Below are 17,648 nucleotides of genomic sequence, written 5' to 3' on the forward strand. Positions count from 1 at the left end.
TTTTCACTTCATTGGCTAAAGCTACAAGCTGTCCGTGCCTCTTCCTCCTCTTCCTCACTTCAACCACGAAGTCCTGCAAATCCCCTGCAGACATGTCTAAAACCTGTTTTATTCACCTGTTTTATCATTTTGTGCCACGTTTCCATCATTTCTTCCCTGCAACAGCCTCTCGGCCTCCAGCCTCACCATCCCTACTGTGCATTCTCCCCACCTCTAAACCTTCCCATGACTTCTCATCACACTCAGGATGGAGCCCAAACTTCTCAACATGGCAAGAAGGCCCCTTCCTACCTTTCCACATCATCTCTCACTTCAATTCTCTGTGGTCCTCTTTGAAAAACCATATGCCCTCTCTCATCCCCCACCTTAACAACTGGTATTCCCTTTGGGAAGAAGCTTAAGGAAGCAAGTTGCTTACCTTTGCCTTCAGAGGGCATTAGAGGGGTGGAGGTGGGGGGGAGGAATTTTGCTTTTTTTTTTCTTAAGTTTATTTTGACAGAGACAACATGAGTCAGGAAGGGGCAGAGAGAAAGGGAAAGAGAGAGAGAATCCCAAGCAGGCTCTGAACTGTCAGCACAGAGCCTGATGCAGGGCTCAATCTCAGGAACTGTGAGATCATGACCTGAGCCAAAATCAAGAGTCAGATGCTTAACTGACTGAGCCACCCAGGCGCCCTGAGATATTTTACCTTTTTTTTTTTTTTTACTGTTTATTTATTTTTGAGAGAGAGAGGGAGACAGAGCACAAGTGGGGGACGGTCAGGGAGAGAGACACACAAACAGAATCTGAAGCAGGCTCCAGGCTCTGAGCTGTCAGCACAGAGCCCTATGCGGGGCTCGGACTCACGAACCACAAGATCATGACCCGAGCAGGAGTTGGGAGATTTAACGGACTGAGCCACCCAGGTGCCCCGATATATTTTACTTTAAATTATTCTTACCCTTTCCTTCTTTGTAGAATACTCTGGAGTTTCTTCATCCTTATATCTTTTTTTATTTATTGCTGGGATTTCTTACATTCCCAATCTTACATGGAAAGCCACTAGTGAAGTTGGAGCATTTCCTATGCTGCGTATTTAAAGGTGGCTAAAATAACAAAACAGCCAACGATATATTCTGTTTTATTTCCCTTTCTCTTGCTCCTTCCTTCTCCTGTTTCTGTTTGCTGCTAGCTGGCTATTCACCACTCTCATCAGCCTGCTGTCTCCTTGTTATTCATTTTCCTCCACCAGCTTCCCAGGTTGTCCTCAATGCCACATTCCCATGGTTGAACTGGGAAAATACGAATTACTTGATTTACTGTATAACCATCCCTGCTGCGTACTGCTTTGCTAACTTTGTTAGTTCTCTGGTCCAGACACACCCAATGCTCCCTGCTTATAAGGGAAGCCAATTACAGAGTGCTGATGCCACTAATTACAACCCCATATGTCCCATGGCCTCTGCTCACCATGCCCCCCTCTCTGGCCAGCCCACATTCTACCCTACCTCCACCCCTTGTCCACTTCTGTCTTCTTTTCTGAAACTGCCAACACCTCAAAGCATTTACGCATAGTAAGTGGACACAGAGAAGTGCTTCCAAACAAATTTGAGACCTATTTCTCCTTACCTGTATTTGAACATAATGGAATCTGCTCAGAGCTTCCATTTGCCCTCAAGGAGTTTTACAAAGTGCATTTGTATTTGCTGTTTATTTTAGAGGTGTTTGCTTTTTTATCAATCTGTTCCTCCTATCTTCCCCAACTCATGAAAATAACCTCCTTCCCCTTTCCTCACTTCCTCCCACCCCACCTGCAATCCTAGACTCATTGGTATACATCCGAAGCTCTTTCAAGGGTGGGGATTAAGAACAGCTCAAAGACTAATCCTTGACCTTCAACAGACACCAGAACCTTTCACTATCTTAACTGACCCTGTAGAATTGTTCCCCAAATCCTGGCTAGTTTAAAGCAATTTTAGCTACTTTTTTTTTTTTTTACATTTTTGCATAGTAAGAGTATTTAAAAATAAATTAATACTTACTATCATCATCCTTCCAGGAAGAAAAGGCATTTTAACACAGGTAAAGGGGCACATAATCACTTGAAATCTCTTAGCAATTCTTAAAATGAAGTCAGTGTAGCTTCAGAAATATGACACCTTGTCCTTATCTTTCTTTGTTAAGACTATCACTAGGGAAGGGGTTCTGGCTGAACCATCTAGGCAGCTAAACAATTTTATTATTCATTCATTCATTCATTCATTTCATTCATTCTTTCGGTCACAAACATCTGCTATATGGTGTGAAGTCAAGTTTCTGAGCTCATAATTCATTCAGCAAATGTTTCTGAGTACCTACATTCTAGAAATGGAGACAAAAAGTTATCTTTATTCTCAAAGCATTCATAGTCCAACTAGAAAAAAACAAAAAACAAAAAAAATAGAGAGGGTCTCAACTTAGGGTCCACGCATCGTGTCTACACTTCATAGGTCTTTGGAACACTTTAATTTGGTATGTGTGTGCAAATTTGACATTTGTGTGATTGGTTTATGTCTAGCCCTGCATTAGACTGTTAGCTCCTTGAGGACTAGGACCAGATCCATTTTTGCTCACTGCTGTCTGTCTAGCACTTACTGGACACTGTTGAGCGAACAAACTAATAAATGTTAGTGTCATGAATCTGACATTATCTTTAGGATCAAGTCCAAATTCTTTACCAGGGCACCTTAATGCTTCCACAACCTACTTTTTCATCATAGCCCACAAGTCCCTTCTCATTTTATCATCTGGCCTATCTGGGTAGTTCTCCATTTCCTAAACAAGCCTTAGGATAAGTTTGGCTCACAATGCTTTCCTCCTGTGGAACATGTCCCATCTCAAATCCTACCACCCCCTCCCTTCACTGCTAATTGACTTCTTTCCCATCCTTCTTTAAAGCCTCAACTCAAATCCCATTTCCTCTTTGAGGCATGTGTTTGGGTTCCTGGAGAAGGAGACTCTGAGAAGAAGAGGGGGAGATTATTATGGGGTGCTGTTAAGATTAGCGCCTGTGGAATAGATGATAAGGAAGCAGACTGGGCAAAGGAGAGTTGGGCTGCAATGAAATTTCAACAAAGACCACAGTCAACCCAAGGAGCTCTGAAGATGAGGTGGCCTTTCATTGGAGTGAGAAATGGGGCTTTTAAATTCCTGCATCAGGGGCGCCTGGGTGGCTCAGTCGGTTAAGCGTCCGACTTCAGCCAGGTCACGATCTCACGGTCCGTGAGTTCGAGCCCTGTGTCAGGCCCTGGGCTGATGGCTCAGAGCCTGGAGCCTGCTTCCGATTCTGTGTCTCCCTCTCTCTCTGCCCCTTCCCCATTCATGCTCTGTCTCTCTCTGTCTCAAAAATAAATAAACGTTAAAAAAAAAAAAGATTAAAAAAAAAAAATTCCTGCATCAGCCAGTCACTGGATGCAGACGACCTCTGGAAAGGGGTGTGGGCTTGGGTGAGAAGACCCAACAGCATTCTCAGCAGCTAGGGAAATAAATCCTTCCGTCTTTCACGGGGCGTGTGGGCACAGCACATAGCATTCACCACACTGATTTTCTCAAGTTTTAGCACTCATCAAAATCACCCAGAGGGCTTGTTAAAACACAGATGATTTGGCCCCAATCCTAGAGCAAAACCTAAATCAAAAGATCTACTAAATCAAAAGATGTAGAATTTGTATTTCTACAAATTCTAGAAGTTTCCAGGTGGTGCTGATGTCGCCGAGCTGCAGACCACAATTTGAGGACCACTATACAACACACTGTAACCACATAATGCCCAGAAATGTAATTTCTGACCATTCATATTGCTCTTACCACTTGCTGCCTTGTGCTATGTAAGTTGTGTGTGTCATATTTTTCTGAGTCTCATCCTCCTGAGAATGCAAAGCTTACAGGTCATGTTATGGTATATGTTTGTTATGGACTGAATATTTGTGTCCTCTCAGAATGCATACATCAAAGCCTTAACCCCCAATGTAATGATATTACCTCCTTTGGGAGGGGCAGGGCCCTCATGATGGGATTCGTGCCCTTACAAGAAGAGGAAGAGACACCTATGTCTATCGGTGTCTCTCTGTCTTTTTCTTCACAAGCACACCAAGGAAAGACAATGTGGACACACAGGCAGAAGACAGCTGTCGATAAGCCAGGGAGACAGCCTCACCAGACACTGAACCAGCCAGCTCCTTGATCTCAGACTCTTGAGACTCCAGACTTCAGGAAATAAGTATCTGTCGTGTAAGCCATCCAGTCTGTGGCATATTGTCATAGCAGCCCAATCCAAGTAAGACAATGTTCTCCCTGAAAGTACATGGAAAGCCACTAGTGAAGTTGGAGCAGAATGGGGACGTGATCACATTTATATTTCTAAAAGAAATGGCAATAGTGGGGACAGCTGACTTGAAATGAAGGGCAAATGGTTTGTCAGAGAGGATCCAGGGACACCAATTAGGAGATTGTACATAACAGTCCAAGAGAAACATGCAGCTTGGACTACTGATGGTGGAGAAAAACAGACTGGAAGGTGTATGTCAGAGGCAGTAGTGACAAGCCGTGCAGATGGACTAGATGCGGGAGATGAGAGAGATGGACAGGTCAAGAATGACACTGCAATTTCTGGCTTATGCACCTGGATGTACCGAGGAGAATTTCCTGAACACTGTGAGGGAATCAGCTTATAAGACCAAAGGGTCTCAGCTACCTGATTTTTCCGCATTAATATTCCCAGTGTAAGGAGATGTATGTGATGTAGCGTTTGTCTTCAGGAATGCTTCTTTGCATATTTGACCATCAAAAACAGGTTTAAAGTCTCATAAGAGAACATCTTGTTCTAAACTGGCTGTACCCAAAAAAAGTGACAAAGAACATCACATGGCATTATTGCCAGAAAGCATCAGCATCTGGCCAAATTTGTTCTCCCATCTCAGATACAAGCTCTGGGCAGTCTGATGACAGGAGAAACAGGAGAACAATAGGAAGGGTGACATGGAGCAGAATATGAACAGTGTAGACAATGGATTCAGTTCAAGCAAACCTCCCACCATGAAGCAGAGGTGCTTAGAATAATGATACATTTGGGAGACCAAGGGCATTTTAGTCTTTCAAAAGGAATGGCTTTTCCCCATTTAGATCAGTTTTCATTATTTTTTCCATTTAACACAGTTTGTATTACTATTGTTATTTTTATAGAATATATCTTTAAATGGTTTTAATATTCAATATTTTAATGTTTAATATCTTGTGGCATACATTTTAACATGACAAAGTGGTAGAAAATAAGTGTGTTTTTAGGGTTCATTTCAAAAACATAGGTAACGTTCTGCAGTACTTTTTAAATCTAGGCTTTTATCCCCCTTTCTGTTTCTTTTTTCCACTGAGATACAATTGAAGTATAACATTGTGTAAGTTCAAGGTGTACAACTGTGTTAATTTGAAATATGTTTGTAACATGTTATATATATTGCAGTAAGATGACCACCCTAGTGTTACCTAACACCTCCATCAAGTCACATGATTACCACTTCCTTTTTGTAGTGAGAACATTTAAGATCTAGTCTCTTAGCAACTTTGAAGTATGCAATACAGTATTGTTGACTATAACCACAATGCTGTGCATTAGATCCCCAAAACTTCTTTTAACCCTACACTTTAACCGGTAAGTTTTAGCTATGAACAAATATATAGCTTTCCTTTTTTTCTATTAAGATACCAGATAAAAATAAGAATTTAAATTTCAAAAAATCAGAAGACTTACAAGGCTACAAAGCAAGGGGGATTTTTTAGAACCTGTTGTTTAAAATAATTTAAGATACAAAAAGCATTCCATAAACATTCGTTACTGGGCAGGGATCAAATGGATTCACTAACAATATTTTCCCTTTGAAAGGACTCTATTTCTTGGGGTGTCTGGGTGGCTCAGTCAGTTAGGCATCTGACTTCGGCTTAGGTCATGATCTCACGGTCTGTGAGTTCAAGCCCCACGTCGGGCCCTGTGTTGACAGCTCAGAGCCTGGAGCCTGCTTCAGCTTCTGTGTCTCCCCTCCCCTCCCCTGCTGGCACTCAGTCTCTCTCTCTCTCTGAAAAAAAAAAATAAACATTTAAAAAATTAAAAAAAAAATAGGACTATTTCTTTACCAATACACCTATTATGTACTTGGTATTTATTTACCCCTATGTTTGTGGTTAGATAGGCACGCGGTCCACCTCCCCAACAACCGCCACAAAACATGAAGGGTGATGACAAATGCTATTCATACTTTTTCTTTTAACTGAGAAGAGATTCGGTTGGAATTCTCCAACTGCAGTTTCAGCTTATTCATTTATAAATAGTGCCACTTTGAGGACACATAAGGGAATAAGTAATAATTTATTTTCTACCACAAAGCCAACTTGGCTGAGTGTTGCAGACATTCTGGGACCTAACAGTTCCAAGTGCCAAGTTTATATTGCAAAATCCATAGGTCCCCACAAAGAAAGCACATGCCAACGGTAACCAACAGGCCACACACCATTGAGAAGTTGCTACCAGGTCGACCTTAGGTCCTCACTTCCCACACATGTCAAAACCTCAGCTTTTAGCCAGCATTTCTGGAGCATACCAACATATCTGCTATTGTTTAAGGGCTCCCATACTATGGTAAGCTTTCTGTTGTGTTTTTGTTTTGTTTTGTTTTGTTTTGTTCAAAGATTTTATTAAGTAATCTCTACACCCAACAAACATGGGCTCAAACTTACAACACTGAGATCAAGGGTTGCAGACTACCGACTGAGCCAGCCAGGCACCCCACTGTTGGTGTTTTTTTTAAAGCTACTATAAAGTGAAAGCTACTTTTCACCCACCTAGGTTTACGTGGGTGGTTTCATCTTTGTTTTACTTCACCCAGAAAACCCCATCACGGACTTCCAGAGTGGAACGTTCCTCAAACCATATGAAATGAGAGGTCTACAACAGATCTATGTGAAGGGAGGTGTGTACAGTTTTTTCCATCTTACCCTCTTCCCAACTGGTTTCCTGTCATCTGGTTTCCTCTCTTCTGGTTTCCAGAAGAGTCAAGAAATAGAGCCGCATCCATCAATGTTTCAGCAACAGGGCCATCCAGATGGACACCCCAGTGACTTCCGGGAGCAACTGTCATAATGTAAAGCCTCCAGGCAAAATTTTCATGACAACCCTCCTCTCCTTTCCCCTACAGAATAGCTCCAGTAATTGAAACCCTCATTATACAGAGAATGCAACTGCACCTTCTAAGGGGTAAAAGGCTCAGGGGGTGAGAATGGGGACTTGGGAATGTATCTAATCCCAGGCCACATTTCAGTCCTAGTCTTCCTGGGAAAGGACTCGTAAAAGTGTATTTTTTACAATATCCCCAAGGTACTTCTATCACAATAATCCAGGTGAGGCAGGGACCAACTCTGAGGACATCAGATAGAGGAGGGTGACGGGTGAGAGGAGGCTGGAGAGATTAGATAATATGTAAGATTCCTGACCTTCAGACTGTGATTTTTTTACTTTTTCAGAGGCACGTGAGGTCAGATGCATCCCCCACCAAGCCATACTTAGGAAAAGTCAGAATTATTAACTCAGCGAGGGGTTCCAGATCACCAAACCACAAAGAGAAAAATAACATGGTAATTAGAAGCAGTTAAGAGGTCACTGTCGGGTATGGGCAGGGGTGGAGAGTGGAAGCAATTTACTAGTGAAAACTGATTTAATTAACAGTGAGTCACTTTTTGCAGACCAGAGTCATTTGCAACCAAGATTGGACCGATTAGCATGCCCTAGAGTTGTATTTCAGCAACAACCAGGAATGCTCTAGTGCTGAGGCCAGATGAAGACCTCAGTTTGATTTCATTCATCTCCCCTGACAACTATTCCTGAATCCTATAGATGAATTTGCCTGATGCTGAGCTACCTTGGTTGTTTTCAGATTCATTTTAATATTAAAAAAAAAAAACATCGAAAAGCTGCAGATTCACGGCATGTGGGATTATAAATTGGTTCAGCCTTTTTGAAAAGCTGTCAATCTATATCCATCACAACTTAAAATAACCATGTGCTTGGATACAGGATTTAGACTCCCAGGAATTTATCCTACAGAAATATCTGCACAAATTGGCAAAGATATATGTAACTACAAATGGGTTTATTGAAACATTTTTAAATAAAAAACTGAAAATAACCTAAATATTCATCAGTAGTGAAATGTTTAAATATATTAATTTAATTAATTCAGCTATTTTAAAAAGGGCTAGACCTATATAGTACTTTCCTGAGATGTACAAAATATATTAAATGAGTAACATTTATAGAATGATTCCAGTTTTTATTTTATTTAAAACATTTTTAAAGTGTATTCATTTATTTTGAGAGAGAGAGAGAGAAAGAGAGAAAGCACAAGTGGGGTAGGGGCAGAGAGAGGGAGAGAGAGAGATTTCCAAGCAGACTCCTTGCTGTCAGTGCAGAGCCTGACGTGAGGCTCGAACTCACAAACCATGAGATCATAACCTAAGCCGAAACCAAGAGTCAGACGCTTAACCAACTGAGCCACCCAGGTGGCTGATTCCATTTTTTTAAATTATTATTATTTTTTTTTATGAGAGAGAGAGAGAGCGTGAGCAGGCGAGGGGCAGAGAGAGGGGGGCAGAGGATCCCAAGCAGGCTCTGCACTGATAACAGTGAGCCCAATGTGGGGCCTGAACTCACAAACCATGAGATCATAACCTGAGCCAAAGTTGGACTCTCAACCAACTGAGCCACTCAGGTGCTCCAATACGATTCCATTTTTTAATAAGAACCAAATATGTTATATACACTGTGCCTGATTTCTGAGTGTGTGTGTTCAATATACATCAATATATACATGTATGTCTCTAAATGCAAAGAAAAAAAGGCCTGGAAAGATACAGTAACTGTCAGTAATAGTTACCTGCTGGCACAGGTTTGGAAGAAGACTGGAACCCACAGGACAAAGGGTTTCTAAGGATACTTCGAGTATTTTTTAGAGTTTCTAGTTTCACCCTACGCATTTTGCTGTTCTTATATTTAAAAATAATAGTAAAGAGTTTTCTAATGAAACTTTATGGATAGCAATTAACAACATAGTTGTTAATACAGGCATAGGAATTCAGAAAATAATCAGAGCAAAAAGATAAGAGATGATTCCAAAGCCTTTCCTCCCTTCTACTGACCACATTCGTCATCTCCAACTCCTCATTAAAAAGCTAGATTGGGGTGCCCAGCTGGCTCAGTCAGTAGAGCATGCAACTCTTGATCTGGGGGTTTTAAGTCTGAGCCCCACGTTGTGTGTAGAGATTACTTAAACTAAATAAAATCTTAAAAAAAAAAAAAAAGATAAAAAGCTAGAGACTGTAATGGACAAACACTTTAGAACAATTTTTTCCTGTGGAAAAGAAGTTTGTGTCCCCCTGTTTTTTACCCCCTCTTCCTAGCCTTCCCAAATCTAGAGTACCCCTAACTAAAAGGTTCTCCCACTCAAGAGATGATTTGTACAAAAATAGTAAAACCACAAACGATCTGGCCACTAGAGGGGGAACATTACATATAAAACCATCGTAAGTTGCCACTTCACATAAAAAAAAACGTTCCCACAGATGGAGGTCCAAGGGCCAGCTCCAAAAGAGGTTGTTCAAAGCTAACAGCCCACAAGCAATAATCCATGTGATTCAGCCTTTGGCTTGCCTAATATGTCCCGAAGCAAAAGGTTTTGTTAATAAATAAAAAATTATACATGTGAATGTGGTTCACATATTAGCGAGGTTTTTTTTTCCTTTACCCACAGAACTGAGGATTTACAAATGTTCTGGAATGGAGGCAAACGTTGAGTTGGAAACTGCACTGAAAATTCGTCCAGTTTTTAGCCCAGCAACACAGTTCTTAAAGAGTGAGAAACTTTAGCCTAGATTCTCAAGCACCAGGGGGATTTCATCTTATCAAGAAGTCCTCTCTGGCTTTTTCACAGTGCTATTTAACAAGCCTGGTGCAGGACACTTTTCTCATCGGTCTTTATCAGCTGTATTCTTTTCATGGATTTGAGCTTGGTACAAATGAGCTGATAATGCACCTTGTGATCATTATTTCCAGAGGATCAGTGTTTCCCATATACCCAAGACTTCTCCCAACCCCCACCAAAAATCCCCTTCTTTATGGATGCATAATCGATTTTATAAAAAGAAGTGATGCATTTGGGGGTTGGGGGGAGGGGAGGGGATGTGATGAAAACATGCCTTTTGAAAACACGTAGCCTTAACCTTTGGCATCTCATTACCATATGGAGAATAATTACTGCATCAATCTTCAAAGTTGGGATGGACGTAAAGCAGGTCAAAGGTTTAGATGCAGATAACACTATTCTATTTTAAACCTTCCTGACTCCAATTCCACCTTTGCTAAAAGTACTTTCACTTCATTTTCAAAATCAGAAAAACAAATAGGTTTAGTAACTTGCCCAAAGTCACAATACTAGCAAGTGGTAGGACAAGAATTCAAAGCTAGACAGTCTGGCTCCAGAGTCCGTGTCCTTAACCACTAATCCATTTCAATTTCTTGCTCTTTGCCTTTTTCCACCTCGGGGCCACTTCCTGCCCCATTATTCTCCCCTCTTCACTCCACCTCTCCCCACGCCAAACTCATGATTGAACCATGGGTTTAAGGGTACAGTGGAGAGAACAGAAGTCTCAAAAATGGTATGAGTTGCTGCTTCTGCCTGATTTGGCTGTGTCACCTGAGTACCTTGGAAATACTGTGAGTCCTAGTTTCCTAAGTGCACATCGGAAATGCTAACCAAAAATAACTGGTTCCTCCCAAGATTGCCTGCAGATTAAATTAGATCAGAAAGCACCCAGCACAGTGCCCAACTAAGAGGTGCTGAAAATTGTTGGCTGGAAGGCACACCGGCAAAGAAAAGAATCAGAACAATCACAATTTATGGCAAAATGAAGACAAAATCCACCAGGAGAAAGAGTTGCTTCATGGAAGCAAAACTACGATCTTTCCCACTAGCTTTATAACACAACCACCATCTGAGGAGGCAGATGTGGGTGACATACAGGGTCCCACCATAAGGTCACCTTGGGCAGAGGCTGCAGCAGTGGGGGTGGGGGGGCAGGGAGCTGCATGTACCTACACTTGTGAGTCTCTTTTGGGGAGTTCTGTATCAAAGTGATTCCAAGTACAGCACTGTTCACACACAGAACAGTCTTTCGGAGGACCTGGTCCCTGTCACCTCTGCGTTTACTAGATCTCCCCAAATGAACAGGAGTGGTCCTTAACAGTTAATTTTACTTTCTCTTATGGCCACTTAACCTCAGTTCCTCTTGACTGTTTTCGAAAGAAATGGAGAAGAACTCGTCATTATTCCCAAAACGAATTCAGACACCAGCAGACCTTACTTTTCTCCTAGATCCAGAGTTCCCCAATGTTTTGCTCTCAGGACCCTTTTACATGCCCACAAATTACTGAAGACTCCAAAGAGCAGCTTTTGTAATTGGGTTAAATCTAGAGACATTTAGCATATTAAAAATTTTTTTAAATTTTTTTAATGTTTATTTTTGAAAGAAAGAAAGCACATGAGCAGAGGAGGGGCAGAGAAAGAGACAGAGACAGAGACTGTGAAGCAGACTCCAGACTGTCGGTGGAAAGCCCGATGGGGGGCTTGAACCCACAAACCGTGAGATCATGACCTGAGCCTAAGTCAGATCCTCAATCGACTGAGCCACCCAGGTGCCCCAAGACTAGGACATTTTTAAAACATAAAAATATACAAGCTTATATTTTATGTAGTCTCTGGAAAATCCCACCACACAGTCAATGAAATAATGAGAATAAAAGAGGCAAATAACATCTTAATAGTATTATGAGAATAGTTTCAACTCAACCCCCTGCGAAGGAGTTAGATAGAGATCTCCAAGGGTCCACAGACCCCATTTGGAGAACTGCCCACTACATTAATCCCTAGGAGTGCTGTCTGCCAAACCATCAACTATTCTCCTTTGGACATCATATTGATTTTTATTTTTAATTTTTTATGTGCTTATTTATTTACTTTTGAGAGAGAGACAGAGAGTGTGAGTGGGGGAGGGGCAGAGAGAGAGAGGGAGGGAGAGAAAATCTCAAGCAGGCTCCAAGCTACCAGCATAGAGCCCTACACGGGGCTCGACCCCACCAACCCAGAGATCATGACCTGAGCTGAAATCAAGAGCCAGATGCTCAACCGACTGAGCCACCCATGCACCCCTGATTTTGAAATCTAGTAATTTATGAAGTCAGAATCTAGATCCTGGACCAAAAATTTCAAAGAAGGATTAAATGAGAAAGAAGAATTTCAATGAGTAAGCAGAATTTCCTAAACAACTATTATCCGAAAAGCAAATTGTTTTCTCTAGCATCAAAGACACCACCGAAAATGTTAACAGGCTGATCAACATATTGCAGGCCAACTACCCTCCTTTTTCTGTTATCCTCTTAATTTTTGTTAAGAATAACTATCTCTATGATATCCAAGAATGATACTTTCATTGGTATTAAACATAGCAGAGGTTCTTTTCTTTGTGAGGGTAGATTCAAGAGGAAAAGCTTAATAATTATATAATATATGTAGCGATAACCAGATCTCCTTTCATGAGAACTTTATGGGACCATGTAGTATCAGGATATTTTCAAATTCAAGCATTAACAGAGATTTGGGGATCAATCATGTGGGCTTATTTTTTTAATGTTTGAGACAGAGGTCAATTTCATGCTTTTATATTCAGCCTCTTAACTCTTTCTTACTTCTTGTCGATTAAACTCTCCGTTCTATAGCTGTCTCCCCTGGCTGACCAGAACCATCCAGTAGTACCTTCTTGGTCCTCCACCTTTAATAATCATATCAATAATAGGAACAAGAGCCTAGTAAACACTTAACCCAGTACTTTATTTTTGCTTTACTCCATTTCATTCCACAACCCTAACAGGTAGGTACCCTTATTATCCACATTTTACCTGAGAGGACACTACTTGCCTATAGGTACCACACAGTTAAGTATCTGGTTGGCTAATTCCAGACAATCTTATTCCAACGTTCTCTTCACGTGATGCTAAACTGCCTTTTAAAGACAGTCACTGAAGAGATTAAAGGGACAGCCTTCCATGTCACTTAAAAGTAAATAAGTAAAACCTTATTTGGAGTGTCTGGAGCGGAGAAAATTGTGGCCTTCAAAAAATCAGCCACAAAGAGCCTTTCCTCATCAGCACCAAACTAAATGCAGGTGAACCTTTATCAGCGCCACCTGACAAGGCACAGCTTATCTCTTTTCCTGATAGTTAGCTGGTTTCACTTTCCACCCATTTGTTGATTCAGAGCTCTTAACGTTACTCTGTTGAGGTGCCAAATTGACAGGTTGGAAGAGTTGCTCTGATCAGTCTCCCATTCCCTCAGCAAAGAAAACAGGAGTTTGTCAAACATGGCCCAGACCAGGAGGTGGGAGAGCAATCCTATCTGACCTTCAATTATTCTGAAAAGGAATCACTTTCTTGCCTGACAACTGTGACTAATTCCAAAGGCCCAACCAGGCTTCTCATAGTGATGACTTTGGGGTCAATTACCATCTGGGGGCAGATTAGAATCTGAAGAATTAGAATTAGAATTAGAATTAGAAGCTGAAACATTCCACCCCTTAGTGCTAATCCCCTGAACTTTCCAATCCTAAATAGGGCAAGTTTCAGAAAAGAGCATTTCTCACTTTATAGCCTACCTGAATATTATCTGTAATGATTTTGCTTAATCAAAAAATTAAACTCCTGCTCTAATGGTCTAAACAGAAGAGTCAGAGGAAGGAAGAAGTTCTGGCCAGCTGCCAAAGCTCCATCTGAGGCTCTAGGCTCAATAATTTCCATGGTGTTTTAAGCATTTGAAACAACAAAGGCCAGCTTTCACTAAGACCACAACGGATTCCAGCAAATCTATAAATACAAGGCCAGCTCTAGGGTAGTTTGTATTATAGAGAATTAAGTTTCAATAAATGAAATGAAAACCAAAGTCAGGAAAGTGACGTTTCTGCTATTTTCGGGTAGGAATAAGTGCTAAAGCTAGTAGGAAAGGACTGTCAGGGGCGCTGCTGAGCCTGCCTGTGTCTGTTAAGTGGTTTCAGGTGGGATAAGCTGGGGACGAAGGGCGAGTCTCATAAGGCCTTTCTATGTAACATGTCCTTGGGCTCAAGCCACGGCCCTTTTTCACACTTTTCCAATTGGTATCTGATCAGTATTTTTCAGATAAAAATACATGAGATTTTGTGTTCCATGAAATGAATCAAATTTTCATAATCCAGGTTGAAAAGTGCCCCCCACCCCCCAAGCCAAATCTGGCTACAGAAACAATTTATTAGGTCTTCACAGTGTTTGTTTTTTCATCTGAATTGGTTGCCAACATACTCAAAAAAAGACTTCACATGAAAAGGCATGTACCCAGTTACCCTCAGAAACTGGGAAAATTGAGCAACTCTGGACTCTTATTTCTTTTTTCTTTCTTTTTCTTGTTTATTTTGAGAGAGAGAGAGAGTCCCAAGCAGGCTATGGGCTGTCAGTGCAAAGCCCAACACAGGGCTCAATCTCATGAGAACTGCCAGATCATGACCTGAGCCAAGATCAAGAGTCGGATGCTTAACCGACTGAGCCACCCAGGCACCCCTGGTCTTGTATTTCTGATACAGCAGCCCCTTTAGAAAGGGCATCACTCATACACAGCCTGCATCTTGCCTGACCCCATTCCCACAAGGACCCCACTCCGTACCTCCGGTTTTCCTCCTAATATCCAGCCTGTAGATTAATTCCCTTATGAGGAATATTGTTAATGGTAACGTTAATATTTGTTGGAAAGGAGAGGAAGAAATGCATGCAAAATATCATGTTAAAAAAAAATAAATCCCTTGGGGCCCTTAGGTCATGACCTTGCCATCTGTGGGTTTGAGCCCTGTGTGCTGACAGCTCAGAACCTGGAGCCTACTTCAGATTCTGGGTCTCTCTCTCCCTCTGCCTCTCCCCAGCTTGTGCTCTCAATAATAAATAAATAAGCTTAAAAAAATTAAAAATAAATAAATATCACACCAGTCTCTTTTATGAACTTCCTGAAGTCTCAGAAGAAAAAACACCATAAGTCACTGTGTTTTTCAAGATATTCTTTTCACTGTCAACTATGGATTTTACCACATGCAGTAATTGTATGTGTAGCTTGAAAACATGATCTATTCTGAAAAGGTGAGGACTAGAATTCTGAGATTCTTGTGGATCAAAGGCCCATTGCCTTATTTTATGTCAAAAGCAGAATTCTTGGTAAAGAAAATCTGTGGGAAAATAGAATTTACCTATACACTAGTTGGGAGCTACTACTTTACCACACCTCAAATCAATACTTACTAAAATAAACAGCACCTTCCATTTCTTCAGTGTCATAGTGACAACAGAGAAGCTTTGTACAAAAGGAAGAAGAAAGGGAGGAGGAGGAGGAGGAGGAGGAGAAGGAGGAGGAGGGAGAGGAGGAAGAGGAGGAAGAGGAGGAGGAGGAGGGAGATAGGAGAGGAAGACGGGTGCCTGGGTGGCTCAGGCAGTTAATCGTCCGGCTCTTAGTTTTGGCTCAGGTCATGATCTCACAGTTCGTGAGTTCGAGCCCTAGATTGGGCTCTGTGCTGAGAAGCATGGAGCCTGCTTGGGATTCTCTCTCTCCCTCTCTCTCTCTCTCTCTCTCTCTCTCTCTCTGCCCCTCCCTCCTCACACTCTATCTCAAAAATAAACATTAAAAAAAAAGAAGAAGAAGAGAGGAATAAAATGTCTAAACTGATGCATATCAATATTCCATTTTCAGTTGAATGACACAAAGTCTGAGGCATCCATGTAATATGATATTTTCCAAAAGGGAAATTTCACTCTTGACCACCATCACCTTCATTTTCCATTCCCTCCTCACTTCTAATCATGTTTACAAGGCTTTAAAAAAGAAGATATGACTTACTTCCCACTTGGCTCAGCAGGTACGGCCCTGAAAATAAATTAAGACTGTCCAGGAATGAAGACCAAAGCAGACTGAAGACCAAACCTCAAATTCCCTCCATCCTTCAATGGGGCAAAAAATAAGAGTTATAAGCACAGACCCAACATAAGAGCTCCTTAAACAAACAAAACCCAGATTTTCAATACTGGTACTAGCACATCAACCAAATAGTCTGTACTGCTACAATAAGTATTTCTTTAATGCAGAATAAGTGACCAGTAAAGAGACAATGGAGGACAGGAGAATGCAGAAGTCATGTTGGGGCATATGTAATCTGAAGTATGCCTTGTGATAATCAGGGGTAAACTTTCCTGTAGTTTAACAGAAAACCTCAGCAATATATGGAACTTGCAGAAAAAAAATTAAAAATCTCATGAAGTGCAAGCAGTAGTTCATTTAGCGGCTTCAAGAACTGCTGTGCCTTCCACCACTTAATTAAGCTTTCTGAAAAGCTGAGGGTGCAGAGAAAGATGTTACGAAGACAGTGCCCATACCCCTTAAAAAATGAGTGATCAAGAAGTGTACACCCCAATATTTTGAGTTTTGAACTGGTCTCTGTTAAAAGCAAATGTCTTGGGGCTCCTGGGTGGGTCAGTCAGTTAAGCATCCCACTCTCTCTCTTTTTATTTTTTTAATGTTTATTTATTTTAAGAGAGAAAGAGAGCATGAGCACCTGTGAGTTTGGGAGGGACAGAGAGAGAGGGAGACAGAGAATCCCAAAGAGGCTCCGAGCTGTCAGCATAGAGCCCAATGCAGGGCTTCATCTCACGAACCATGAAATTATGATTGAACCAAAATCAAGAATCAGACGTTTAACCAAATGAGGCACCCAGTTGCCCCAAGCATCCAACTCTTGATTTCAGCTCAGGTGATGATCTCATGGTTTGTGGGATGGAGTCCTGCGTTGAGCTGTGCACTGACAGAGCAGAGCCTGCTTGGGATTCTCTCTCTCTCCCTCTCTCTCTCTGCCCCACTCCAGCTCACATGCACTCACACTCGTACTCACTGTCTCAAAATAAATAATAAAATAAACATTAAAAAAAAAAAGCAAATGTCTTTCAGAACTTATATCCTGGAGAACAAAGAAGGAATCCCAGGGCATATGGATGCAAAGGGCTGACTCAGGCTGGGATACTGGCTACAAATGCCCCTGGATAGTTAATGGAGCTACTGTGTTTCATAGGATAGTTATTATTTTTGTTTATGTTCTAGTTACAAAGTTCCTTAAGCTTTGAGTGGTCTGCCCTAGCCATATTTTTCCCTTATGTCCCCTGTTTTTTGCATGCAAAAACAGGTTTTTCAGGAACGAATCTACGGCATTAAAGCTGAAGTTATCCGATCGCTGTCTTGTTGGTCTGTTCACATGTCAATACGCAGTTGTATGAGGTGTAGCAGTCACGGCTGTCTATAGTTTGGTGTACTTGTTGATTAATAACCTAGAAATGTGGTTCTTAAGGCTTTTTGGGATTTAATTTTAAATGCTTTCCAATATTATGCTGCTGCTAAAAATCAATTGTGAAGACTAAGCCAAAACACACCCAAAAATATTTATGCTATATAACATTCATTAACAAGAATCTAAATATACACACTAAAAAC

This window comes from Prionailurus viverrinus, chromosome A2, assembly GCF_022837055.1.
Source record: "Prionailurus viverrinus isolate Anna chromosome A2, UM_Priviv_1.0, whole genome shotgun sequence".
NCBI classification, from domain to species: domain Eukaryota; kingdom Metazoa; phylum Chordata; class Mammalia; order Carnivora; family Felidae; genus Prionailurus; species Prionailurus viverrinus.